Below are 26,452 nucleotides of genomic sequence, written 5' to 3'. Positions count from 1 at the left end.
GTCAACGTCCCTGGATCTAAGCCTGGTGTCAGCGTCACTGGATCTAATCCTGGTGTCAACGTCACTGGATCTAATCCTGGTGTCAACGTCAATGGATCTAATCCTGGTGTCAACGTCAATGGATCTAATCCTGGTGTCAACGTCACTGGATCTAATCCTGGTGTCAACGTCCCTGGATCTAATCCTGGTGTCAATGTCCCTGTATCTAATCCTGGTGTCAACATCAATGGATCTAATCCTGGTGTCATCGTTCCTGGATTTAATTCTGGGGTCAAGTCCCTGAATCTAATCCTGGTGTCAAGTCCCTGGATCTAATCCTGTTGCCAACGTCACTGGATCTCATTTTGGTGTCAACGTCCCTGGATCTAATCCTGGTTTCAATGTCCCTGGATCTGATCATGATGTCAACGTCACTGGATTTGATCCTGGTGTCACGTCCCTGGATCTCATCCTAGTTTCAAGGTCCCTGGATCTAATCCTGGTGTCATCGTCACTGGATCTAATCCTGGTGTCAACGTCTCTGGATCTAAGCCTGGTGTCAGCGTCACTGGATCTAATCCTGGTGTCAATGTCCATGGATTAATCCCGGAGTAAATGAAACTGGATCTAGTCCTGGTGTCAACATCACTGGATCTACTCCTGCTATCAACGCACCTGGATTTAACCCTGTTGTCAACGTCACTGGATCTAATCCTGGTTCAACGTCCCTGGATCTAATCCTTGTTTCAACGTCCCTGGATCTAATCCTGGTGTCAACGTCCCTGGATCTAATCTTGGTGTCAGCGTCACTGGATCTAATCCTGGTGTCAACGTGCCTGGATCTAAGCCTGCTGTCATCGTCACTGGATCTAATCCTGGTGTCAACGTCCCTGGATCTAAGCCTGGTGTCAGCGTCACTGGATCTAATCCTGGTGTCAACGTCAATTGATCTAATCCTGGTGTCAACGTCCCTGGATCTAATCCTGGTGTCAACGTCCCTGGATCTAATCCTGGTGTCAATGTCCCTGGATCTAATCCTGGTGTCAACATCACTGGATCTAATCCTTGTGTCATCGTTCCTGGATTTAATTCTGGGTCACGTCCCTGGATCTAATCCTGGTTTCAAGTCCCTGGATCTAATCCTGGTGTCAGCGTCACTGGATCTAATCCTGGTGTCAACATCACTGCATCTAATCCTGGTTTCATCGTTCCTGGATTTAATTCTTGGGTCAACATCCCTGAATCCAATCCTGGTTCAAGGTCTCTGGATCTAATCCTGGTGTCAACGTCCTTGGATCTAATCCTGGTGTCAACGTCCCTGGATCTAATCTTGGTGTCAACGTCCCTCGATCTAATCCTGGTGTCAACGTCTCTGGATCTAATCCTGGTGTAAACGTCCCTAGATGTAATCCTGGTGTCAACGTCCCTGGATCTAATCTTGGTGTCAACGTCCCTGGATCTAATCTTCGTGTCAAAGTCCCTGGATCTAAAACTGGAGTCAACATCCCTGGATCTAATCCTGGTGTCAACGTCCCTGGATCTAATCCTGGTGTCAACATCACTGGATCTAATCCTGGGGTCAACGTCCCTGGATCTAATCCTGGTGTCAACGTCCCTGGATCTAATCCTGGTGTCAACGTCCCTGGATCATATCCTGGTGTCAACGTCGCTGGATCTAATCCTGGTGTCAACGTCCCTGGATATAATCCTGGTGTCAACGTCCCTGTATCTGATCCTAGTGTCAGCGTCACTGGATCTAATCATGGTGTCAAAGTCACTGGATCTAATTCTGGAGTCAACGTCCCTGATTCAAATCCAGGTGTCAACGTCCCAGGATCTAATCATGGTATAAACGTCACTGAATCTAATCCTGGTGTCAACGTCACTGGATCTAATCCTGGTTCAACCTCCCTGGATCTAATCCTGGTTTCAACGTCCCTGGATCGGATCCTGGTGTCAACGTCCCTGGATCTAATCCTGGTGTCAACGTCCCTGGATCTAATCCTATTTTCAACGTCCCTGGATCTAATCCTGGTTTCAACGTCCCTGGATCTAATCTTGGTGTCATCGTTACTGGATCTAATCCTAGTGTCAACGTCATGGATCTGATCCTGGTTTCAGCGTCACTTGATCTAATCCTGGTGTCAACGTCACTGGATCTAATCCTGGTGTCATGGTCCCTGGATCTAACCCTGGTGTCAACGTCACTGGATCTTATCCTGGTGTCAGCGTCACTGGATCTAATCCTGGTGTCAGCGCCAATGGATGTAATCCTGGTGTCAACGTCATTGGATCTAATACTGGTGTGAGCGTCACTGGATCTAATCCTGGTGTCAGCGTCCCTGGATCTAACTCTGGTGTCAACGTCCCTGGATCTGATCCTGGTGTCAACGTCCCTGGATCTGATCCTGGTTTCGACGTCCGTGGATCTAATCCTGGTGTCAGCGTCACTGTATCTAATCCTGGTGTCAACGTCCCTCGATTAATCCTGGTGTCAACGAAACAGGATATAATCCTGGGGTCAACATCCCTGGATCTAATCTTGGTATCAACGTCCCTGGATCTAATCCTCTTTTCAACGTCACTGGATCTGATCCTGGTGTCAACGTCCCTGGATCTAATCCTGGTTTCAACGTCCCTGGATCTGATCCTGTTGTCAAAGTCACCGGATCTGACACTGGTATCAACGTCCCTGGATCTCATCCTGGTGTCACGTCCCTGGATCTAATCCTTGTTTCAATGTCCCTGAATCAAATCCTGGTGTCATGGTCCCTAGATCAAATCCTGGTTCAACGTCACTGGATCGTATCCTGGTGTCAATTTCCCTGGATCTAATCCTGGTGTCAACGTCCCTGGATCTAATCCTGGTGTCAGCGTCACTGGACTAATCATGGTGTCAATGTCACTGGAAATAATCCTGGTGTCACGTCCCTGGATCTAATCCTTGTTTCAACGTCCCTGGATCTAATCCTGGTGTCAACGTCCCTGGAACTAATCCTGGTGTCAACGTCCCTGGATCTTATCCTGGTGTCAAAGTCGCTGGATCTAATCCTGGTGTCAACGTCACTCGATCTAATCCTGCTATCAACGCACCTGGATCTAACCCTGTTGTCAACGTCACTGGATCTAATCCTGGTTCAATGTCACTGGATCTAATCCTGGTGTCAAAGTCACTGGATCTAATTCTGGAGTCAACGTCCCGGGATATAATCCTGGTGTCAACGTCACTGGATCTAATCCTTGTTCAACCTCCCTGGATCTAATCCTGGTGTCAGCGTCACTGGATCTAATCATGTTGTCAATGTCACTGGAAATAATCCTGGTGTCAACGTCCCTGGATCTAATCCTGGTGTCAACATCCCTGGATCTAATCCTGGTGTCAACATCCCAGGATCTAATCTTGGAGTCAACGTCCCTTCATCTAATCATGGTGTCAAAGTCCCTGGATCTAATCCTGGTTTCATTTTCACTGGATCTCATCCTGGTGTCAACGTCATGGATCTGATCCTGGTGTCAGCGTCCCTGGATCTAATACAGGTGTCAACATCCCTGGATCTAATCTGGTATAAACGTCCCTGGATCTAATCCTGGTGTCAACGTCACTGGAGCTGATCCTGGTGTCAACGTCCCTCGATCTGATACTGGTATCAACGTCCCTGGATCTGATCCTGGTTTCAGCGTCCCTGGATATAATCATGATGTCAACGTCAATGGATCTAATCCTGGTGTCAACGAAACTGGATCTAATCCTGGTGTCAACGTCCCTGGATCAAATCCTGGTGTCAACGTCCCTGGATTAATCCTGGTGTCAACGAAACTGGATCTAATCCTGGTGTCAACATCCCTGGATCTAAACCTGGTATCAACGATCCTAGATCTAATCATGTTGTCAATGTCCCTGGATCTAATCCTGGTGTCAACGTCCCTGGATCTAATCCTGGTGTCATGGTCCCTGGATCTAACCCTGGTGTCAACGTCCCTGGATCTAATTCTGGTGTCAACGTCACTGGATATAATCCTGGTGTCAACGTCCCTGTATCTGATCCTAGTGTCAGCATCACTGGATCTAATCATGGTGTCAAAGTCACTGGATCTAATTCTGGAGTCAACGTCCCTGATTCAAATCCTGGTGTCAACGTCCCAGGATCTAATCATGGTATAAACGTCACTGAATCTAATCCTGGTGTCATCGTCCCTGGATCTAATCCTGGTGTCAACGTCACTGGATCTAATACTGGTTCAACCTCCCTGGATCTAATCCTGGTTTCAACGTCCCTGGATCGGATCCTGGTGTCAACGTCCCTGGATCTAATCCTGGTGTCAACGTCCCTGGATCTAATCCTGGTGTCATGGTCCCTGGATCTAACCCTGGTGTCAACGTCACTGGATCTTATCCTGGTGTCAGCGTCACTGGATCTAATCCTGGTGTCAGCGCCAATGGATGTAATCCTGGTGTCAACGTCATTGGATCTAATCCTGGTGTGAGCGTCACTGGATCTAATCCTGGTGTCAGCGTCCCTGGATCTAACTCTGGTGTCAACGTCCCTGGATCTGATCCTGGTATCAACGTCCCTGGATCTAATCCTCTTTTCAACGTCACTGGATCTAATCCTGGTTCAACGTCCCTGGATCTAATCCTGGTTTCAACGTCCCTGGATCTGATCCTGTTGTCAACGTCACCGGATCTGACACTGGTATCAACGTCCCTGGATCTGATCCTGGTGTCACGTCCCTAGGTCTAATCCTTGTTTCAACGTCCCTGGATCAAACCTGGTGTCATGGTCCCTAGATCAAATCCTGGTTCAACGTCACTGGATCGTATCCTGGTGTCAACTTCCCTGGATCTAATCCTGGTGTCAATGTCCCTGGATCTAATCCTGGTGTCAACGTCACTGGACTAATCATGGTGTCAATGTCACTGGAAATAATACTGGTGTCACGTCCCTGGATCTAATCCTTCTTTCAACATCCCTGGATCTAATCCTGGTGTCAACGTCCCTGGATCTAATCCTGGTGTCAACGTCACTGGATCTTATCCTGGTGTCAAAGTCGCTGGATCTATTCCTGGTGTCAACGTCACTCGATCTAATCCTGCCTTCAACGCACCTGGATCTAACCCTGTTGTCAACGTCACTGGATCTAATCCTGGTTCAACGTCACTGGATCTAATCCTGGTGTCAAAGTCACTGGATCTAATTCTGGAGTCAACGTCCCTGATTCTAATCCTGGTGTCAACGTCACTGGATCTAATCCTTGTTTCAACGTCCCTGGATCTAATCCTGGTGTCAACGTCCCGGGATATAATCTTGGTGTCAACGTCACTGGATCTAATCCTTGTTCAACCTCCCTGGATCTAATCCTGGTGTCAGCTTCACTGGATCTAATCTTGTTGTCAACGTCCCTGGATCTAATCTTCATGTCAAAGTCCCTGGATCTAAACTGGTGTCAAAATATCTGGATCTAATCCTGGTGTAAACGGCAATGGATCTAATCCTGGTGTCAACATCACTGGATCTAATCCTGTTGTCAACGTCCCTGGATCTAATCCTGGTGTCAACGTCCCTGGATCTAATCCTGGAGTCAACGTCACTGGATCTTATCCTGTTGTCAACGTCGCTGGATCTTATCCTGGTGTCAACATCCCTATATCTAATCCTGGTGTCAACATCCCTGGATCTAATCCTGGTGTCAACGTCCCAAGATCTAATCTTGGAGTCAACGTCCCTTCATCTAATCATGGTGTCAAAGTCCCTGGATCTAATCCTGGTGTAATCGTCACTGGATCTAATCCTTGTGTCAACGTCATGGATCTGATCCTGGTGTCAGCGTCCCTGGATCTAATCCAGGTGTCAACATCCCTGGATCTAATCTGGTATAAACGTCCCTGGATCTAATCCTGGTTTCAATGTCCCTGGATCTAATCCTGGTGTCAACGTCACTGGATCTGATCCTGGTGTCAACGTCCCTCGATCTGATACTGGTATCAACGTCCCTGGATCTGATCCTGGTGTCAGCGTCACTGGATCTAATCATGATGTCAACGTCAATGGATCTAATCCTGGTGTCAACGAAACTGGATCTGATCATGGTGTCAACGTCACTGGAAATAATCCTGGTGTCAGCGTCACTGGATCTAATCCTGGTTTCAATGTCTCTGGATCTAATCCTGGTGTCAACGTCCCTGGATCAAATCCTGGTGTCAACGTCCCTGGATTAATCCTGGTGTCAACGAAACAGGATCTAATCCTGGTGTCAACATCCCTGGATCTAAACCTGGTATCAACGATCCTAGATCTAATCATGTTGTCAACGTCACTGGATCTAATCCTGGTGTCAACGTCCCTGGATCTTATCCTGGTGTCAACGTCACTGGATCTAATCCTTGTTTCAACATTCCTGGATCTAAACCTTGTGTCAGCGTCACTGGAACTAATCCTGGTGTCAACGTCACTGGATCTAATCATGGTGTCAGCGTCATTGGATCTAATCTTGGTGACAACGTAACTGGATTTAATCCTGGTGTCAGCGTCACTGGATCTAATCCTGGTGTCAACGTCCCTGGATCAAATCCTGGTGTCAACGTCCCTGGATTAATCCTGGTGTCAAGGGAACAGGATCTAATCCTGGTGTCAACATCCCTGGATCTAAACCTGGTATCAACGATCCTAGATCTAATCATGTTGTCAACGTCACTGGATCTAATCCTGGTGTCAACGTCCCTGGATCTAATCCTGGTGTCAACATCACTGGATCTAATCCTGGTGTCAATGTCCCTGGAACTAATCCTGGTGTCAACGTCCCTGGTCTAATCCTGGTGTCAACGTCGCTGGATCTTATCCTGGTGTCAACGTCGCTGGATCTTATCCTGGTGTCAACGTCCCTATATCTAATCCTGGTGTCAACGTCCCTGGATCTAATCCTGGTGTCAACGTCCCAGGATCTAATCTTGGAGTCAACATCCCTTCATCTAATCATGGTGTCAAAGTTCCTGGATCTAATCCTGGTGTCATCGTCACTGGATCTAATCCTGGTGTCAGCGTCACTCGATCTAATCCTGGTGTCAACGTCTTTGGATCTAATCCTGATGTCAACGTCCCTGGATCAAATCCTGGTGTCAACGTCCCTGGATTAATCCTGGTGTCAACGAAACTGGATCTAATCCTAGTGTAAACATCCCTGGATCTAATCCTGGTATCAACGACCCTGGATCTACTCCTGTTGTCAACGTCATTGGATCTAATCCTGGTGTCAACGTCCCTGGATCTAATCCTGGTGTCAACATCACTGGATCTAATCCTGGTGTCAGCGTCACTGTATCTAATCCTGGTGTCAACGTCCCTCGATTAATCCTGGTGTCAACGAAACTGGATATAATCCTGGGGTCAACATCCCTGGATCTAATCTTGGTATCAAGGTCCCTGGATCTAATCCTCTTTTCAATGTCACTGGATCTAATCCTGGTTCAACGTCCCTGGATCTAATCCTGGTTTCAACGTCTCTGGATCTGATCCTGTTGTCAACGTCACCGGATCTGACACTGGTATCAACGTCCCTGGATCTCATCCTGGTGTCACGTCCCTGGATCTAATCCTTATTTCAACGTCCCTGGATCAAATCCTGGTGTCATGGTCCCTAGTCACATGCTGGTTCAACGTCACTGGATCGTATCCTGGTGTCAACTTCCCTGGATGTAATCCTGGTGTCAACGTCCCTGGATCTAATTCTGGTGTCAGCGTCACTGGATATAATCCTATTTTCAACGTCCCTGGATCTAATCCTGGTTTCAACGTCCCTGGATCTAATCTTGGTGTCATCGTTACTGGATCTAATCCTAGTGTCAACGTCATGGATCTGATCCTGGTTTCAGCGTCACTTGATCTAATCCTGGTGTCAACGTCACTGGATCTAATCCTGGTGTCATGGTCCCTGGATCTAACCCTGGTGTCAACGTCACTGGATCTTATCCTGGTGTCAGCGTCACTGGATCTAATCCTGGTGTCAGCGCCAATGGATGTAATCCTGGTGTCAACGTCATTGGATCTAATCCTGGTGTGAGCGTCACTGGATCTAATCCTGGTGTCAGCGTCCCTGGATCTAACTCTGGTGTCAACGTCCCTGGATCTGATCCTGGTGTCAACGTCCCTGGATCTGATCCTGGTTTCAACGTCCCTGGTTCTAATCCTGGTGTCAGCGTCACTGTATCTAATCCTGGTGTCAACGTCCCTCGATTAATCCTGGTGTCAACGAAACAGGATATAATCCTGGGGTCAACATCCCTGGATCTAATCTTGGTATCAACGTCCCTGGATCTAATCCTCTTTTCAACGTCACTGGATCAGATCCTGGTGTCAACGTCCCTGGATCTAATCCTGGTTTCAACGTCCCTGGATCTGATCCTGTTGTCAAAGTCACCGGATCTGACACTGGTATCAACGTCCCTGGATCTCATCCTGGTGTCACGTCCCTGGATCTAATCCTTGTTTCAACGTCCCTGAATCAAATCCTGGTGTCATGGTCCCTAGATCAAATCCTGGTTCAACGTCACTGGATCGTATCCTGGTGTCAATTTCCCTGGATCTAATCCTGGTGTCAACGTCCCTGGATCTAATCCTGGTGTCAGCGTCACTGGACTAATCATGGTGTCAATGTCACTGGAAATAATCCTGGTGTCACGTCCCTGGATCTAATCCTTGTTTCAACGTCCCTGGATCTAATCCTGGTGTCAACGTCCCTGGATCTAATCCTGGTGTCAAAGTCCCTGGATCTTATCCTGGTGTCAAAGTCGCTGGATCTAATCCTGGTGTCAACGTCACTCGATCTAATCCTGCTATCAACGCACCTGGATCTAACCCTGTTGTCAACGTCACTGGATCTAATCCTGGTTCAACGTCACTAGATCTAATCCTGGTGTCAAAGTCACTGGATCTAATTCTGGAGTCAACGTCCCTGATTCTAATCCTGGTGTCAACGTCACTGGTTCTAATCCTTGTTTCAACGTCCCTGGATCTAATCCTGGTGTCAACGTCCCGGGATATAATCCTGGTGTCAACGTTACTGGATATAATCCTGGTTCAACCTCCCTGGATCTAATCCTGGTGTCAGCGTCACTGGATCTAATCATGTTGTCAATGTCACTGGAAATAATCCTGGTGTCAACGTCCCTGGATCTAATCCTGGTGTCAACGTCCCTGGATCTAATCCTATTTTCAACGTCCCTGGATCTAATCCTGGATTCAACGTCCCTGGATCTAATCTTGGTGTCATCGTCACTGGATCTAATCCTAGTGTCAACGTCATGGATCTTATCCTGGTTTCAGCGTCACTTGATCTAATCCTGTTGTCAATGTCACTGGATCTAATCCTGGTGTTATGGTCCCTGGATCTAATCCTGGTGTCAACGTCACTGGATCTTATCCTGGTGTCAGCGTCACTGGATCTAATACTGGTGTCAGCGCCACTGGATCTAATCCTGGTGTCAACGTCATTCGATCTAATCCTGGTGTGAGCGTCACTGGATCTAATCCTGGTGTCAGTGTCCCTGGATCTAACTCTGGTGTCAACGTCCATGAATCTGATCCTGGTGTCAGCGTCACTGTATCTAATCCTGGTGCCAACGTCCCTGGATCTAATCTTGGTATCAACGTCCCTGGATCTAATCCTCTTTTCAACGTCACTGGATCTAATCCTGGTTCAACGTCCCTGGATCTAATCCTGGTTCAACGTCCCTGGATCTGATCCTGTTGTCAACGTCACCGGATCTGACACTGGTATCAACGTCCCTGGATCTGATCCTGGTGTCACGTCCCTGGGTCTAATCCTTGTTTCAACATCCCTGGATCAAATACTGGTGTCATGGTCCCTAGATCAAATCCTGGTTCAACGTCACTGGATCGTATCCTGGTGTCAACCTCCCTGGATCTAATCCTGGTGTCAACGTCCCTGGATCTAATCCTGGTATCAGCGTCACTGGATCTAATCATGTTGTCAATGTCACTGGAAAAATCCTGGTGTCAGCGTCACTGGATCTAATCCTGGTGTCAACTTCAATATATCTAACCCTGGTGTAAACGTCCCTGGATATAATCCTGGGATCAACGTCCCTGGATCTAATCCTGGTGTCAATGTCACTGGATCTAATCCGGGAGGCAACGTGCCTGGTTCTAATCCTGGTGTCAACTTCCCTGGATCTAATCATGGTGTCAACGTCCTGGTGTCAACGTCCCTGGATCTAATCCTGGTGTCATGTTCCCTGGATCTAATCCTGTTGTAAACGTCACTGGATCTTATTTCGTGTCAACGTCCCTGGATCAAATCCTGGTGTCAACATCACTGGATCTAATCCAGATGTCAACGTCCCTGGATCTAATCCTGGTGTCAATGTCCCTGGTCTAATCCTGGTGTCAACGTCCCTGGATCTAATCCTGGTGTCAACGTCCCTGGATCTAATCCTGGTGTCAAGTCCCTGGATCTAATCCTGGTGTCAGCGTCACTGGATCTAATTCTGGTGTCAACATCACTGGATCTAATCCTGGTGTCTTCGTTCCTGGATTTAATTCTGGGGTCAAGTCCCTGGATCTAATCCTGGTGTCAAGTCCCTGGATCTAATCCTGGTGTCACCGTCACTGGATTTAATCCTGGTGTCAACATCACTGGATCTAAACCTGATGTCATCGTTCCTGGATTTAATTCTGGGGTCAACGTCCCTGGATCTAATCCTGGTTCAAGGTCTCTGGATCTAATCCTGGTGTCAAGGTCCCTGGATCTAATCCTGGTGTCAATGTCCCTGGATCTAATCTTGGTGTCAATGTCCCTGGATCTAATCCTGGTGTCAACGTCTCTGGATCTAATCCTGGTGTAAACGTCCCTAGATCTAATCCTGGTGTCAACGTCCTTGGATCTAATGTTGGTGTCAACGTCCCTGGATCTAATCTTCATGTCAAAGTCCCTGGATCTAAACTGGTGTCAACATCCCTGGATCTAATCCTGGTGTAAACGGCACTGGATCTAATCCTGGTGTCAACATCACTGGATCTAATCCTGGTGTCAATGTCACTGGATCTAATCCTGGTGTCAACATCCCTGGATCTAATCCTGGTGTCAACGTCACTGGATCTTATCCTGGTGTCAACGTCGCTGGATCTTATCCTGGTGTCAACGGCCCTATATCTAATCCTGGTGTCAACATCCCTGGATCTAATCCTGGTGTCAACGTCCCAGGATCTAATCTTGGAGTCAACGTCCCTACATCTAATCATGGTGGCAAAGTCCCTGGATTTAATCCTGGTGTCATCGTCACTGGATCTAATCCTGGTGTCAACGTCATGGATCTGATCCTGGTGTCAGTGTCCCTGGATCTAATCCAGGTGTCAACATCCCTGGATCTAATCTGGTATAAACGTCCCTGGATCTAATCCTGGTTTCAACGTCCCTGGATCTAATCCTGGTGTCAACGTCACTGGATCTGATCCTGGTGTCAACGTCCCTCGATCTGATACTGGTATCAACGTCCCTGGATCTGATCCTGGTGTCAGCGTCACTGGATCTAATCATGATGTCAACGTCAATGGATCTAATCCTGGTGTCAACGAAACTGGATCTAATCATGGTGTCAACGTCACTGGAAATAATCCTGGTGTCAGCGTCACTGGATCTAATCCTGGTTTCAATGTCTCTGGATCTAATCCTGGTGTCAACGTCCCTGGATCAAATACTGGTGTCAACGTCCCTGGATTAATCCTGGTGTCAACGAAACTGGATCTAATCCTGGTGTCATCATCCCTGGATCTAAACCTGGTATCAACGATCCTAGATCTAATCATGTTGTCAACGTCACTGGATCTAATCCTGGTGTCAACGTCCCTGCATCTAATCCTGGTGTCAACATCACTGGATCTAATCCTGGTGTCAACGTCCCTGGATCTAATCCTGGTGTCAACGTCCCTGGATCTAATCCTGGTGTCAACGTCGCGGGATCTTATCCTGGTGTCAACGTCGCTGGATCTTATCCTGGTGTCAACGTCCCTATATCTAATCCTGGTGTCAACGTCCCTGGATCTAATCCTGGTGTCAACGTCCCAGGATCTAATCTTGGAGTCAACGTCCCTTCATCTAATCATGGTGTCAAAGTCCCTGGATCTAATCCTGGTGTCATCGTCACTGGATCTAATCCTGGTGTCAGAATCACTGGGCTAATCCTAGTGTCAACATCCCTGGATCTAATCCTGGTATCAACGACCCTGGATCTAATCTTGTTGTCAACGTCACTGTATCTAATCCTGGTTCAATGTCCCTGGATCTAATCCTGGTTTCAACGTCCCTGGATCTGATCCTGGTGTCAATGTCACTGGATCTGATCCTGGTGTCAACGTCCCTGGAACTGATCATGGTGTCACGTCCCTGGATCTAATCCTAGTTTTAACATCCCTATTTCTAATCCTGGTGTCCAAGTCCCAGGATCTAATCTTGGAGTCAACGACCCTGGATCTAATCCTGGTGTCAAAGTCCCTGGATCTAATCCTGGTGTCATTGTAACTGGATATGATCCTGCTGTCAACGTCATGGATCTGATCCTGGTGTCAGCGTCCCTGGATCTAATCCTGGTGTCAACGTCCGTGGATTAATCCCGGTGTAAACGAAACTGGATCTAATCCTGGTTTCAACATCGCTGGATCTAATCCTGCTATCAACGCACCTGGATCTAACCCTGTTGTCAACATCACTGGATCTAATCCTGGTTCAACGTCCCTGGATCTAATCCTGGTTTCAACGTCCCTGGATCTAATCCTGGTGTCAACGTCCCTGGATCTAATCTTGGTGACATCGTCACTGGATCTAATCCTAGTGTCAACGTCAAGGATCTGATCCTGGTGTCAGCGTCACTGGATCTAAGACTGGTGTCAACGTCCCTGGATCTAATCCTGGTGTCAACGTCCCTGGATCTAATCCTGAGGTCAACGTCCTTGGATCTAATCCTGGTGTCAACGTACCTGGATTAATCCTGGTGTCAACGAAACTGGATCTAATCCTGGTGTCAACATCCCTGGATCTGATCCTGGTGTTAATGTCACTGGATCTGATCCTGGTGTCAACGTCCCTGGATCTGATCATGGTGTCACGTCCCTGGATCTAATCCTAGTTTTAACGTCCCTATATCTAATCCTGGTGTCAAAGTCCCAGGATCTAATCTTGGATTCAACGACCCTGGATCTAATCCTGGTGTCAAAGTCCCTGGATCTGATCCTGGTGTCATCGTAACTGGATCTGATCCTGGTGTCAACATCATGGATCTGATCCTGGTGTCAGCGTCCCTGGATCTGATCCTGGTGTCATCGTAACTGGATCTGATCCTGGTGTCAACATCATGGATCTGATCCTGGTGTCAGCGTCCCTGGAACTAATCCTGGTGTCAACGTCCGTGGATTAATCCCGGTGTAAACGAACCTGGATCTAATCCTGGTTTCAACATCGCTGGATCTAATCCTGCTATCAACGCACCTGGATATAACCCTGTTGTCAACATCCCTGGATCTAATCCTGGTGTCAACGTCACTGGATCTAATCCTGGTGTAAAAGTCACTGGATCTAATTCTGGAGTCCACGTCCCTGATTCGAATCCTGGTGTCAACATCACTGGATCTAATCCTGGTTTCAACGTCCCTGGATCTGATTCTGGTGTCAACGTCACTGGATCTGATCCTGGTGTCAACGGCCCTGGATCTGATCCTGGTGTCAACGTCCCTGGATCTGATCCTGGTGTCAACGACCCTGGATCTGATCCTGGTGTCAACGTACCTGCATCTAATTGTGGTGTTATCGAACCTGGATCTAATCCTGGTGTCCACGTCCCTCGTTCTAATCCTGGTATCATCATCCCTGGATCTAATACTGTTGTCAACGTCACTGGATCTAATACTGGTGTCAGCGTCACTGGATCTAATCCTGGTGTCAGCGCCACTGGATCTAATCCTGGTGTCAACGTCATTGGATCTAATCCTGGTGTGAGCGTCCCTGGATCTAATCCTGGTGTCAGCTTCCCGGGTCTAACTCTGGTGTCAACGTCCCTGGATCTGATCCTGGTGTCAACGTCACTGTATCTAATCCTGGTGTCAAGGTCCCTGGATTAATCCTGGTGTCAATGAAACTGGATATAATCCTGGTGTCAACATCCCTGGTTCTAATCCTGGTATCAACGTCCCTGGATCTAATCCTGTTTTCAACGTCACTGGATCTAACCCTGTTTCAACGTCCCTGGATCTAATCCTGGTTTCAACGTTCCTGGATCTGATCCTGGTGTCAACGTCACCGGATCTGACACTGGTATCAACATCCTGGATCTGATCCTGGTGTCACGTACCTGGATCTAATCCTTGTTTCAACGTTCCTGGATCACATCCTGGTGTCATGGTCCCTAGATCAAATCCTGGTTCAACGTCACTGGATCGTATCCTGGTGTCAACGTCCCTGGATCTAATCCTGGTGTCAACGTCCCTGGATCTTATCCTGGTGTCAGCGTCACTGGATCTAATCATGGTGTCAATGTCACTGGAAATAATCCTGGTGTCAGCGTCACTGGATCTAATCCTGGTGTCAACTTCAATATATCTAACCCTGGTGTCAACGTCCCTGGATCTAATCCTGTGATCAACGTCCCTTGATCTAATCCTGGTGTCAATGTCACTGGATCTAATCCTGGAGGCAACGTGCCTGGATCTAATCCTGATGTCAACTTCCCTGGATCTAATCGTGGTGTCAACGTCCTGGTATCAACGTCCCTGGATCTAATCCTGGTGTCAAGTTCCCTAAATCTAATCCTGTTCTCAACGTCACTGGATCTTATTTTGGTGTCAACGTCCCTGTATCAAATACTGGTGTCAACATCACTGGATCTAATCAAAATGTCAACATCCCAGGATCTAATCCTGGTGTCAATGTCCCTGGTCTAATCCTGGTGTCAACGTCCCTGGATCTAATCCTGGTGTCAAGTCCCTGGATCTAATCCTGGTGTCAAGGTCTCTGGATCCAATCGTGGTGTAAACGTCCCTAGATCTAATCCTGGTGTCAACGTCTCTGGATCTAATCTTGGTGTCAACGTCCCTGGATCTATTCTTCATGTCAAAGTCCCTGGATCTAAACTGGTGTCAACATCCCTGGATCTAATCCTGGTGTCAACGTCTTTGGATCTAATCCTGGTGTCCACGTCCCTGGATCTAATCCTGGTGTCAACGTCCTTGGATCGAATCCTGGTGTCAACGTCCCTGGATTAATCCTGGTGTCAACGAAACTGGATCTAATCCTGGTGTCAACATCCCTGGATCTAATCCTGGTATCAACGACCCTGGATCTAATCCTGTTGTCAACGTCACTGGATCTAATCCTGCTTCAACGTCCCTGGATCTAATCCGGGTTTCAAAGTCCCTGGATCTGATCCTGGTGTCAAATCACTGGATCTAATCCTGGTTCACCGTCACTGGATCTGATCCTGGTGTCAAAGTCACTGGATCTAATTCTGGAGTCAACGTCCCTGATTCTAATGCTGGTGTCAACGTCACTGGATCTAATCCTTGTTTCAACGTCCTTGGATCTAATCCTGGTGTCAACGTCACTGGTCTGATCCTGGTGTCAACGTCCCGGGATCTGATACTGGTTTCAACGTCCCTGGATCTAATCCTGGTGTCATCGTCACTGGATCTAATCCTGGTGTCAACGTCCCTGGATCTAATCCTGGTGTCAACGTCCCTGGATCTAATCCTGGTGTCAACGCCCCTGGATCTAATCCTGTTGTCAAGGTCACTGGATCTAATCCTGGTACAACGTCCCTGGATCTAATCCTGGTTTCAAAGTCCCTGGATCTGATCATGGTGTCAACGTCACTGGATCTGATCCTGGTGTCACGTCCCTTGATCTAATCCGAGTTTCAATGTCCCTGGATCTAATCCTGGTGTCATCGTCACTGGATATAATCCTGGTGTCCACGTCCCTGGATCTAATCCTGGTGTCAACGTCCTTGGATCTAATCCTGATGTCAAGTCCCTGGATTAATCCGGTTGTCAACGAAACTGGATCTAATCCTGGTGTCAACATCCCTGGATCTAATCCTGGTATCAACGACCCTGTATCTAATCCTGTTGAAACGTCATTGGATCTAATCCTGCTTCAACGTCCCTGGATCTAATCCTGGTTTCAAAGTCCCTGCATCTGATTCTGGTGTCAACGTCACTGGATCTGATCCTGGTGTCAACGGCCCTGGATCTAATCCTGATGTCAACGTCCCTGGATCTAATCCTGTTATCAACGTCACTGGATCTAATCCTGGTGTCAACGTCCCTGGATCTAATCCTGGTTTCAACGTCCCTGTATCTAATCCTGGTGTCAACGTCTGTGGATTAATCCCGGTGTAAACGAAACTGGATCTAATCCTGGTTTCAACATCACTGGATCTAATCCTGCTATCAACGCACCAGGATCTAACCCTGTTGTCAACATCACTGGATCTAATCCTGGTTCAACGTCCCTGGATCTAATCCTGGTTTCAACGCCTCTGGATCTAATCCTGTTGTCAACGTCCCTGGATCTAATCTTGGTGACATCGTCACTGGATCTAATCCTAGTGTAAACGTCAAGGATCTGATCCTGGTGTCAGCGTCACTGGATCTAATCCTGGTGTCAACGACCCTGGATCTGATCCTGGTGTCAACGTACCTGCATCTAATTGTGGTGTTATCGAAACTGGATCTAATCCTGGTGTCCACGTCCCTCGTTCTAATCCTGGTATCATCATCCCTGGATCTAATACTGTTGTCAACGTCACTGGATCTAATACTGGTGTCAGCATCACTGGATCTAATCCTGGTGTCAGCGCCACTGGATCTAATCCTGGTGTCAACGTCATTGGATCTAATCCTGGTGTGAGCGTCCCTGGATCTAATCCTGGTGTCAGCGTCCCGGGATCTAACTCTGGTGTCAACTTCCCTGGATCTGATCCTGGTTTCAACGTCCCTGGATCTATTCCTGGTTTCAACGTCCCTGGATCTAATCCTGGTGTCAACGTCACTGTATCTAATCCTGGTGTCAACGTCCCTGGATTAATCCTGGTGTCAATGAAACTGGATATAATCCTGGTGTCAACATCCCTGGTTCTAACCCGGTATCAACGTCCCTGGATCTAATCTTGTTTTCAACGTCACTGGATCTAATCCTGTTTCAACGTCCCTGGATCTAATCCTGGTTTCAACGTTCCTGGATCTGATCCTGGTGTCAACGTCACTGGATCTGATCCTGGTGTCAACGTCCCTGGATCTGATACTAGTTTCAACGACCCTGGATCTAATCCTGGTGTCAGCGTCACTAGATCTAATCCTGGTGTCAACGTCAATCGATCTAATCCTGGTGTCAACGAAACTGGATCTAATCATGGTGTCAACGTCACTGAAAATAATCCTGGTGTCAGCGTCACTGGATCTAATCCTGGTGTCAAAGACTCTGGATCTAATCCTGGTGTCAACGTCCCTGGATCTAATCCTGGTATCAACGTCCCTGAATTAATCCTGGTGTCAACGAAACTGGATCTAATCCTGGTGTCAACATCCCTGGAACTAATCCTGGTATCAACGATCCTGGTTCTAATCCTGTTGTCAACGTCACTGGATCTAATCCTGGTTCAACGTCCTGGATCTAATCCTGGTGTCAACGTCCCTGGATTAATCCTGGTGTCAACGAAACTGGATCTAATCCTGGTGTCAAAGTCCCAGGATCTAATCTTGGAGTCAACGACCCTGGATCTAATACTGGTGTCAAAGTCCCTGGATCTAATCCTGGTGTCATCGTAACTGGATCTGATCCTGGTGTCAATGTCATGGATCTGATCCTGGTGTCAGCGTCCCTGGATCTAATCCTGGTGTCAACGTCCGTGGATTAATCCCGGTGAAAACGAAACTGGATCTAATCCTGGTTTCAACATCACTGGATCTAATCCCGCTATCAACGCACCTGGATCTAACCCTGTTGTCAACATCACTGAATCTAATCCTGGTTCAACGTCCCTGGAGATAATCCTGGTTTCAACGTCCCTGGATCTAATCCTGGTGTCAACGTCCCTGGATCTAATCTTGGTGACATCGTCACTGGATCTAATCCTAGTGTAAACGTCAAGGATCTGATCCTGGTGTCAGTGACACTGGATCTAATCCTGGTGTCAACGTCCCTGGATCTAATCCTGGTGTCAACGTCCCTGGATCTAATCCTGTTGTCAACGTCACTGGATCTAATCCTGGTGTCAACGTCCCTGGATCTAATCCTGGTTTCAACGTCCCTGTATCTAATCCTGGTGTCAACGTCATTGGATCTAATCCTGGTGTCCACGTCCCTGGATCTAATCCTGGTGTCAACGTCCTTGGATCGAATCCTGGTGTCAGCGTCCCTGGATTAATTCTGGTGTCAACGAAACTGGATCTAATACTGGTGTCAACATCCCTGGATCTAATCCTGGTATCAACGACCCTGGATCTAATCCTGTTGTCAACGTCACTGGATCTAATCCTGCTTCAACGTCCCTGGATCTAATCCTGGTTTCAAAGTACCTGGATCTGATCCTAGTGTCAAATCACTGGATCTAATCCTGGTTCAACGTCACTGGAGCTAATCCTGGTGTCAAAGTCACTGGATCTAATTCTGGAGTCAACGTCCCTGATTCTAATGCTGGTGTCAACGTCACTGGATCTAATCCTTGTTTCAACGTCCTTGGATCTAATCCTGGTGTCAACGTCACTGGTCTGATCCTGGTGTCAACGTCCCGGGATCTGATACTGGTTTCAACGTCCCTGGATCTAATCCTGGTGTCATCGTCACTGGATCTAATCCTGGTGTCAACGTCCCTGGATCTAATCCTGGTGTCAACGTCCCTGGATCTAATCCTGGTGTCAACGCCCCTGGATCTAATCCTGTTGTCAAGGTCACTGGATCTAATCCTGGTACAACGTCCCTGGATCTAATCCTGGTTTCAAAGTCCCTGGATCTGATCATGGTGTCAACGTCACTGGATCTGATCCCGGTGTCACGTCCCTTGATCTAATCCGAGTTTCAACGTCCCTGGATCTAATCCTGGTGTCATCGTCACTGGATCTAATCCTGGTGAAACCTCATGGATCTGATCCTGGTGTCAGCGTCCCTGCTCTAATCCTGGTGTCAACGTCCGTGGATTAATCCCGGTGTAAACGAACCTGGATCTAATCCTGGTGTCAACATCACTGGATCTAATCCTGCTATCAACGCACCTGGATCTAACCCTGTTGTCAACGTCTACGGATCTAATCCTGGTTCAACGTCCCTGGATCTAATCCTGGTTACAACGTCCCTGGATCTAATCCTGGTGTCAATGTCCCTGGATCTAATCCTGGTGTCAACGTGCCTGGATCTAATCCTGGTGTCAATGTCCCTGGATCTAATTTTGGTGTCAACAGACTGGATCTAATCCTGGTGTCATTGTTCCTGGATTTAATTCTGTGGTCAAGTCCCTGGATCTAATCCTGGTGTCAAGTCCCTGGATCTATTCCTGGTGTCAGCGTCACTGGATCTAATCCTGGTGTCAACATCACTGGATCTAATCCTGGTGTCATCGTTCCTGGATTTAATTCTGGGTTCAACGTCCCTGGATCTAATCCTGGTCCAAGGTCTCTGGATCTAATCCTGGTGTCAACGTCCTTGGATCTAATCCTGGTGTCAACGTCCCTGGATCTAATCTTGGTGTCAACGTCCCTGGATCTAATCCTGGTGTCAACGTCTCTGGATCTAATCCTGGTGTAAACGTCCCTAATTCTAATTCTGGTGTCAACGTCCCTGGATCTAATCTTGGTGTCAACGTCCCTGGATCTATTCTTCGTGTCAAAGTCCCTGGATCTAAAACTGGTGTCAACATCCCTGGATCTAATTCTGGTGTCAACGTCCCTGGATCTAATCCTGTTTCAACATCACTGGATCTAATCCTGGTGTCAATGTCCCTGGATCTAATCCTGATGTCAACGTCCCTGGATCTAATCCTGGTGTCAACGTCACTGGATTTTATCCTGGTGCCAACGTCGCTGGATCTAATCCTGCTGTCAACGTCCCTGGATCTAATCCTGGTATCAACGTCACTGGATCTAATCCTGGTGTCAACGTTCCTGGATCTGATCCTAGTGTCAGCGTCACTAGAACTAATCATGGTGTCAAAGTCACTGGATCTAATTCTGGAATCAAAGTCCTTGATTCAAATCCTGGTATCACCGTCGCTGGATCTAATCATGGTATAAATGTCACTGGATCTAATCCTGGTGTCAACGTCCCTGGATCTAATCCTGGTGTCAACCTCACTGGATCTAATCCTGGTTCAACCTCCCTGGATCTAATCCTGGTTACAACGTCCCTGGATCTGATCCTGGTGTCAACGTCACTGGATCTGATCCTGGTGTCAAAGTCCCTGGATCTAATCCTGGTGTCAACATCCCTGGATCTAATCCTGCTATCAACGCACCTGGATCTAACCCTGTTGTCAACGTCACTGGATCTAATCCTGGTTCAACCTTCCTGGATCTAATCCTGGTGTCAACGTCACTGGATCTGATCCTGGTGTCAACCTCCCTGGATCTTATACTAGTTTCAACGTCCCTGGATCTAATCCTGGTGTCAGCGTCCCTGGATCTAATCCTGGTGTCAACGTCAATGGATCTAATCCTGGTGTCAACGAAACTGGATCTAATCATGGTGTCAACGTCACTGGAAATAATCCTGGTGTCAGCGTCACTGGATCTCATCCTGGTGTCAACGTCTCTGGATCTAATCCTGGTTCAACGTCCCTGGATCTAATCCTGGTGTCAGCGTCCCTGGATCTATACCTGGTGTCAACGTCCCTGGATTAATCCTGGTGTCAACGAAACTGGATCTAATCCTGGTGTCAACATCCCTGGATCTAATCCTGGTATCAACGACCCTGGATCTAATCCTGTTGTCAACGTCACTGGATCTAATCCTGGTTCAACGTCCCTGGATCTAATCCTGGTTTCAACATCCCTGGATCTGATCCTGGTGTCAATGTGACTGGATCTGGTCCTGGTGTCAACGGCCCTGGATCTAATCCTGGTGTCAACGTCACTGGATCTAATCCTGGTGTCAGCGCCACTGGATCTAATCCTGGTGTCAACGTCATTGGATCTAATCCTGGTGTGAGCGTCACTGGATCTAATCCTGGTGTCAGCATCCCTGGATCTAACTCTGGTGTCAACGTCCCTGGATCTGATCCTCTGTCAACCTCCCTGGATCTGATCCTGGGTTCAACGTCCCTGGATCTAATCCTGGTGTAAGAGTCACTGTTTCTAATCCTGCTGTCAACGTCCCTGGATTAATCCTGGTGTCAACATCCCTGGATCTAATCCTGGTATCAACGTCCCTGGATCTAATCCTGTTTTCAACGTCACTGGATCTAATCCTGTTTTCAACGTCCCTGGATCTAATCCTGGTTTCAACGTCCCTGGATCTGATCCTGGTGTCAACATCACCGGATGTGATACTGGTATGAACATCCCTGGATCTGATCCTGGTGTCATGGTCCCTAGATCAAATCCTGGTTCAACGTCACTGGATCGTATCCTAGTGTCAACGTCCCTGGATCTAATAATGGTGTCAACGTCCCTGGATCTAATCCTGGTGTCAGCGTCACTGGATCTAATCATGGTGTCAATGTCACTGGAAATAATCCTGGTGTCAGCGTCACTGGATCTAATCCTGGTGTCAACTTCAATATATCTAACCCTGGTGTCAACGTCCCTGGATCTAATTCTGGGATCAACGTCCCTGGATCTAATCCTGGTGTCAACGTCACTGGATCTAATCCTGGAGGCAACGTGCCTGGATCTAATCCTGGTGTCAACTTCCCTGGATCTAATCGTGGTGTCAACGTCCTGGTGTCAACATCCCTGGATCTAATCCTGGTGTCATGTTCCCTGGATCTAATCCTGTTGTCAACGTCACTGGATCTTATTTTGGTGTCAACGTCCCTGGATCAAATACTGGAGTCACCATCACTGGATCTAATCCAGGTGTCAACGTCCCTGGATATAATCCTGGTGTCAAAGTCCCTGGTCTAATCCTGGTGTCAACGTCCCTGGATCTAATCCAGGTGTCAACATCCCTGGATCTAATACTGGTGTCAATGTCCCTGGTCTAATCCTGGTGTCAACGTCCCTGGATCTAATCCTGGTGTCAACGTCCCTGGATCTAATCCTGGTGTCAAGTCCCTGGATCTAATCCTGGTGTCAGCGTCACTGGATCTTATCCTGGTGTCAACATCACTGGATCTAATCCTGGTGTCATCGTTCCTGGATTTAATTCTGGGGTCAAGTCCCTGGATCTAATCCTGGTGTCAAGTCCCTGGATGTAATCCTGTTGTCATCGTTCCTGGATTTAATTCTGGGGTCAACGTCCCTGGATCTAATTCTGGTTCAACGTCCTAGGACTAATCCTGGTGTCAACGTCCCTGGATCTAATACTGGTGTCAACGTCCCTGGATCTAATCTTGGTCTCAACGTCCCTGGATCTAATCCTGGTGTCAACGTCTCTGGATCTAATCCTGGTGTAAACGTTCCTAGATCTAATCCTGGTGTCAATGTCCCTGGATCTAATCTTGGTGTCAACGTCCCTGGATCTAATCTTCATGTCAAAGTCCCTGGATCTAAACTGGTGTCAACATCCCTGGATCTAATCCTGTTGTCAACGTCCCTGGATCTAAACCTGGTGTCAACATCACTGGATCTAATCCTGGTGTCAACGTCCCTGGATCTAATCCTGGTGTCAATGTCCCTGGATATAATCCTGGTGTCAACGTCTCTGCATCAAATCCTGGGGTCAACGTCCCTGGATCTAATCCTGGTGTCAACGTCCCAGGATCTAATCTTGGTATCAACGTCCCTTCATCTAATCCTGGTGTCAAAGTCCCTGGATCTATTCCTGGTGTCATCGTCACTGGATCTAATCCTGGTGTCAACGTCATGGATCTGATCCTGGTGTCGGCGTCCCTGGATCTAATCCTGGTGTCATCGTACGTGGATTAATCCCTGTGTAAACAAAACTGGATCTAATCCTGGTGTCAACATCACTGGATCTAATCCTGCTATCAACGCACCTGGATCTAACCCTGTTGTCAACGTCACTGGATCTAATCCTGGTTCAACCTTCCTGGATCTAATCCTGGTGTCAACGTCACTGGATCTGATCCTGGTGTCAACCTCCCTGGATCTTATACTAGTTTCAACGTCCCTGGATCTAATCCTGGTGTCAGCGTCACTGGATCTAATCCTGGTGTCAACGTCAATGGATCTAATCCTGGTGTCAACGAAACTGGATCTAATCATGGTGTCAACGTCACTGGAAATAATCCTGGTGTCAGCGTCACTGGATCTAATCCTGGTGTCAACGTCTCTGGATCTAATCCTGGTGTCAACGTCCCTGGATCTAATCCTGGTGTCAACGTCCCTGGATTAATCCTGGTGTCAACGAAACTGGATCTAACCCTGGTGTCAACATCCCTGGATCTAATACTGGTATCAACGACCCTGGATCTAATCCTGTTGTCAACGTCACTGGATCTAATCCTGGTTCAACGTCCCTGGATCTAATCCTGGATTCAACGTCCCTGGATCTGATCCTGGTGTCAATGTGACTGGATCTGATCCTGGTGTCAACGTCCCTGGATCTAATCCTGGTGTCAACGTCACTGGATCTAATCCTGGTGTCAGCGCCACTGGACCTAATCCTGGTGTCAACGTCATTGGATCTAATCCTGGTGTGAGCATTACTGGATCTAATCCTGGTGTCAGCATCCCTGGATCTAACTCTGGTGTCAACGTCCCTGGATCTGATCCTCTGTCAACCTCCCTGGATCTGATCCTGGGTTCAACGTCCCTGGATCTAATCCTGGTGTCAGAATCACTGTTTCTAATCCTGGTGTCAACGTCCCTGGATTAATCCTGGTGTCAACATCCCTGGATCTAATCCTGGTATCAACGTCCCTGGATCTTATCTTGTTTTCAACGTCACTGGATCTAATCCTGTTTTCAACGTCCCTGGATCTAATCCTGGGTTCAACGTCCCTGGATCTGATCCTGTTGTCAACGTCACCGGATCTGACACTGGTATCAACGTCCCTGGATCTAATCCTGGTGTCAATGTCACTGGAAATAATCCTGGTGTCAGCGTCACTGGATCTAAACCTGGTGTCAACTTCAATATATCTAACCCTGGTGTCAACGTCCCTGGATCTAATCCTGGGATATACGTCCCAGGATCTAATCCTGGTGTCAATGTCACTGGATCTAATCCTGGAGGCAACGTGCCTGTTTCTAATCCTGGTGTCAACTTCCCTGGATCTATTCATGGTGTCAACGTCCTCGTGTCTACGTCCCTGGATCTAATCCTGGTGTCATGTTCCCTGGATCTAATCCTGTTGTCAACGTCACTGGATCTTATTTTGGTGTTAACGTCCCTGGATCAAATCCTGGTGTCAACATCAGGGGATCTAATCCAGATGTCAACGTCCCTGGAACTAATCCTGGTGTCAATGTCCCTGGTGTAATCCTGGTGTCAACGTCCATGGATCTAATCCTGGTGTCAACGTCCCTGGATGTAATCCTGGTGTCAAGTCCCTGGATCTAATCCTGGTGTCAGCGTCACTGGATCTAATTCTGGTGTCAACATCACTGGATCTAATCCTGGTGTCTTCGTTCCTGGATTTAATCCTGGTGTCAAGTCCCTGGATCTAATACTGGTGTCAAGTCCCTGGATCTAATCCTGGTGTCACCGTCACTGGATCTAATCCTGGTGTCAACATCACTGGATCTAATCCTGGTGTCATCGTTCCTGGATTTAATTCTGGGGTCAACGTCCCTGGATCTAATCCTGGTTCAAGGTCTCTGGCTCTAATCCTGGTGTCAACGTCCCTGGCTCTAATCCTGGTGTCAACGTCCCTGGATCTAATCCTGGTGTCAACGTCCCTGGATCTAATTCTGGTGTCAACGTCTCTGGATCTAATCCTGGTGTAAACGTCCCTAGATCTAATCCTGGTGTCAACGTCCCTGGATCTAATCCTGGTGTCAACGTCCCTGGATCTTATCCTGGTGTCAACGTCGCTGGATCTTATCCTGGTGTCAACGACCCTATATCTAATCCTGGTGTCAACATCCCTGGATCTAATCCTGGGGTCAACGTCCCAGGATCTAATCTTGGAGTCAACGTCCCTTCATCTAATCATGGTGTCAAAGTCCATGGATCTAATCCTGGTGTCATCGTCATTGGATCTAATCCTGGTGTCAACGTCATGGATCTGATCCTGGTGTCAGCGTCCCTGGATCTAATCCAGTTGTCAACATCCCTGGATCTAATCCTGGTATCAACGTCCCTGGATCTAATCCTTGTTTCAACGTCCTTGGATCTAATCCTGGTGTCAACGTCACTGGATCTGATCCTTGTGTCAACGTCCCTGGATCTGATACTGGTATCAACGTCCCTGGATCTGATCCTGGTGTCAGCGTCACTGAATCTAATCCTGGTGTCAACGTCAATGGATCTAATCCTGGTGTCAACGAAACTGGATCTAATAATGGTGTCAACGTTACTGGAAATAATCATGGTGTCAGCGTCACTGGATCTAATCCTGGTGTCAACGTCTCTGGATCTAATCCTGGTGTCAACGTCCCTGGATCAAATCCTGGTGTCAACGTCCCTGGATTAATCCTGGTGTCAACGAAACTGGATCTAAACCTGGTGTCAACATCCCTGGATCTAATCCTGGTATCAACGATCCTAGATCTAATCCTGTTGTCAACGTCAATGGATCTAATCCTGGTGTCAACTTCCCTGGATCTAATCCTGGTGTCAACATCACTGGATCTAATCCTGGTGTCAACGTCCCTGGATCTAATCCTGGTGTCAACGTCCCTGGATCTAATCCTGTTGTCAACGTCGCTGGATCTTATCCTGGTGTCAACGTCGCTGGATCTTATCCTGGTGTCAACGACCCTATATCTAATCCTGGTGTCAACGTCCCTGGATCTAATCCTGGTGACAACGTCCCAGGATCTAATCTTGGAGTCAACGTCCCTTCATCTAATCATGGTGTCAAAGTCCCTGGATCTAATCCTGGTGTCATCGTCACTGGATCTAATCCTCTTGTCAACGTCATGGATCTGATCCTGGTGTCAGCATCCCTGGATCTAATCCAGGTGTCAACATCCCTGGATCTAATCCTGGTATCAACGTCCCTGGATCTAATCCTGGTTTCAACGTCCCTGGACCTAATCCTGGTGTCAAAGTCACTGGATCTGATCCTGGTGTCAACGTCCCTGGATCTGATACTGGTATCAACGTCCCTGGATCTGATCCTGGTGTCAGCGTCACTGGATCTAATCCTGGTGTCAACGTCAATGGATCTAATCCTGGTGTCAACGAAACTGGA

Source organism: Rattus norvegicus, chromosome Y (genome assembly GCF_036323735.1).
Source record: "Rattus norvegicus strain BN/NHsdMcwi chromosome Y, GRCr8, whole genome shotgun sequence".
Lineage (NCBI taxonomy): Eukaryota > Metazoa > Chordata > Mammalia > Rodentia > Muridae > Rattus > Rattus norvegicus.
The sequence above is the reverse complement of the archived record's forward strand: the minus strand, read 5'-3'. Positions refer to the sequence as shown.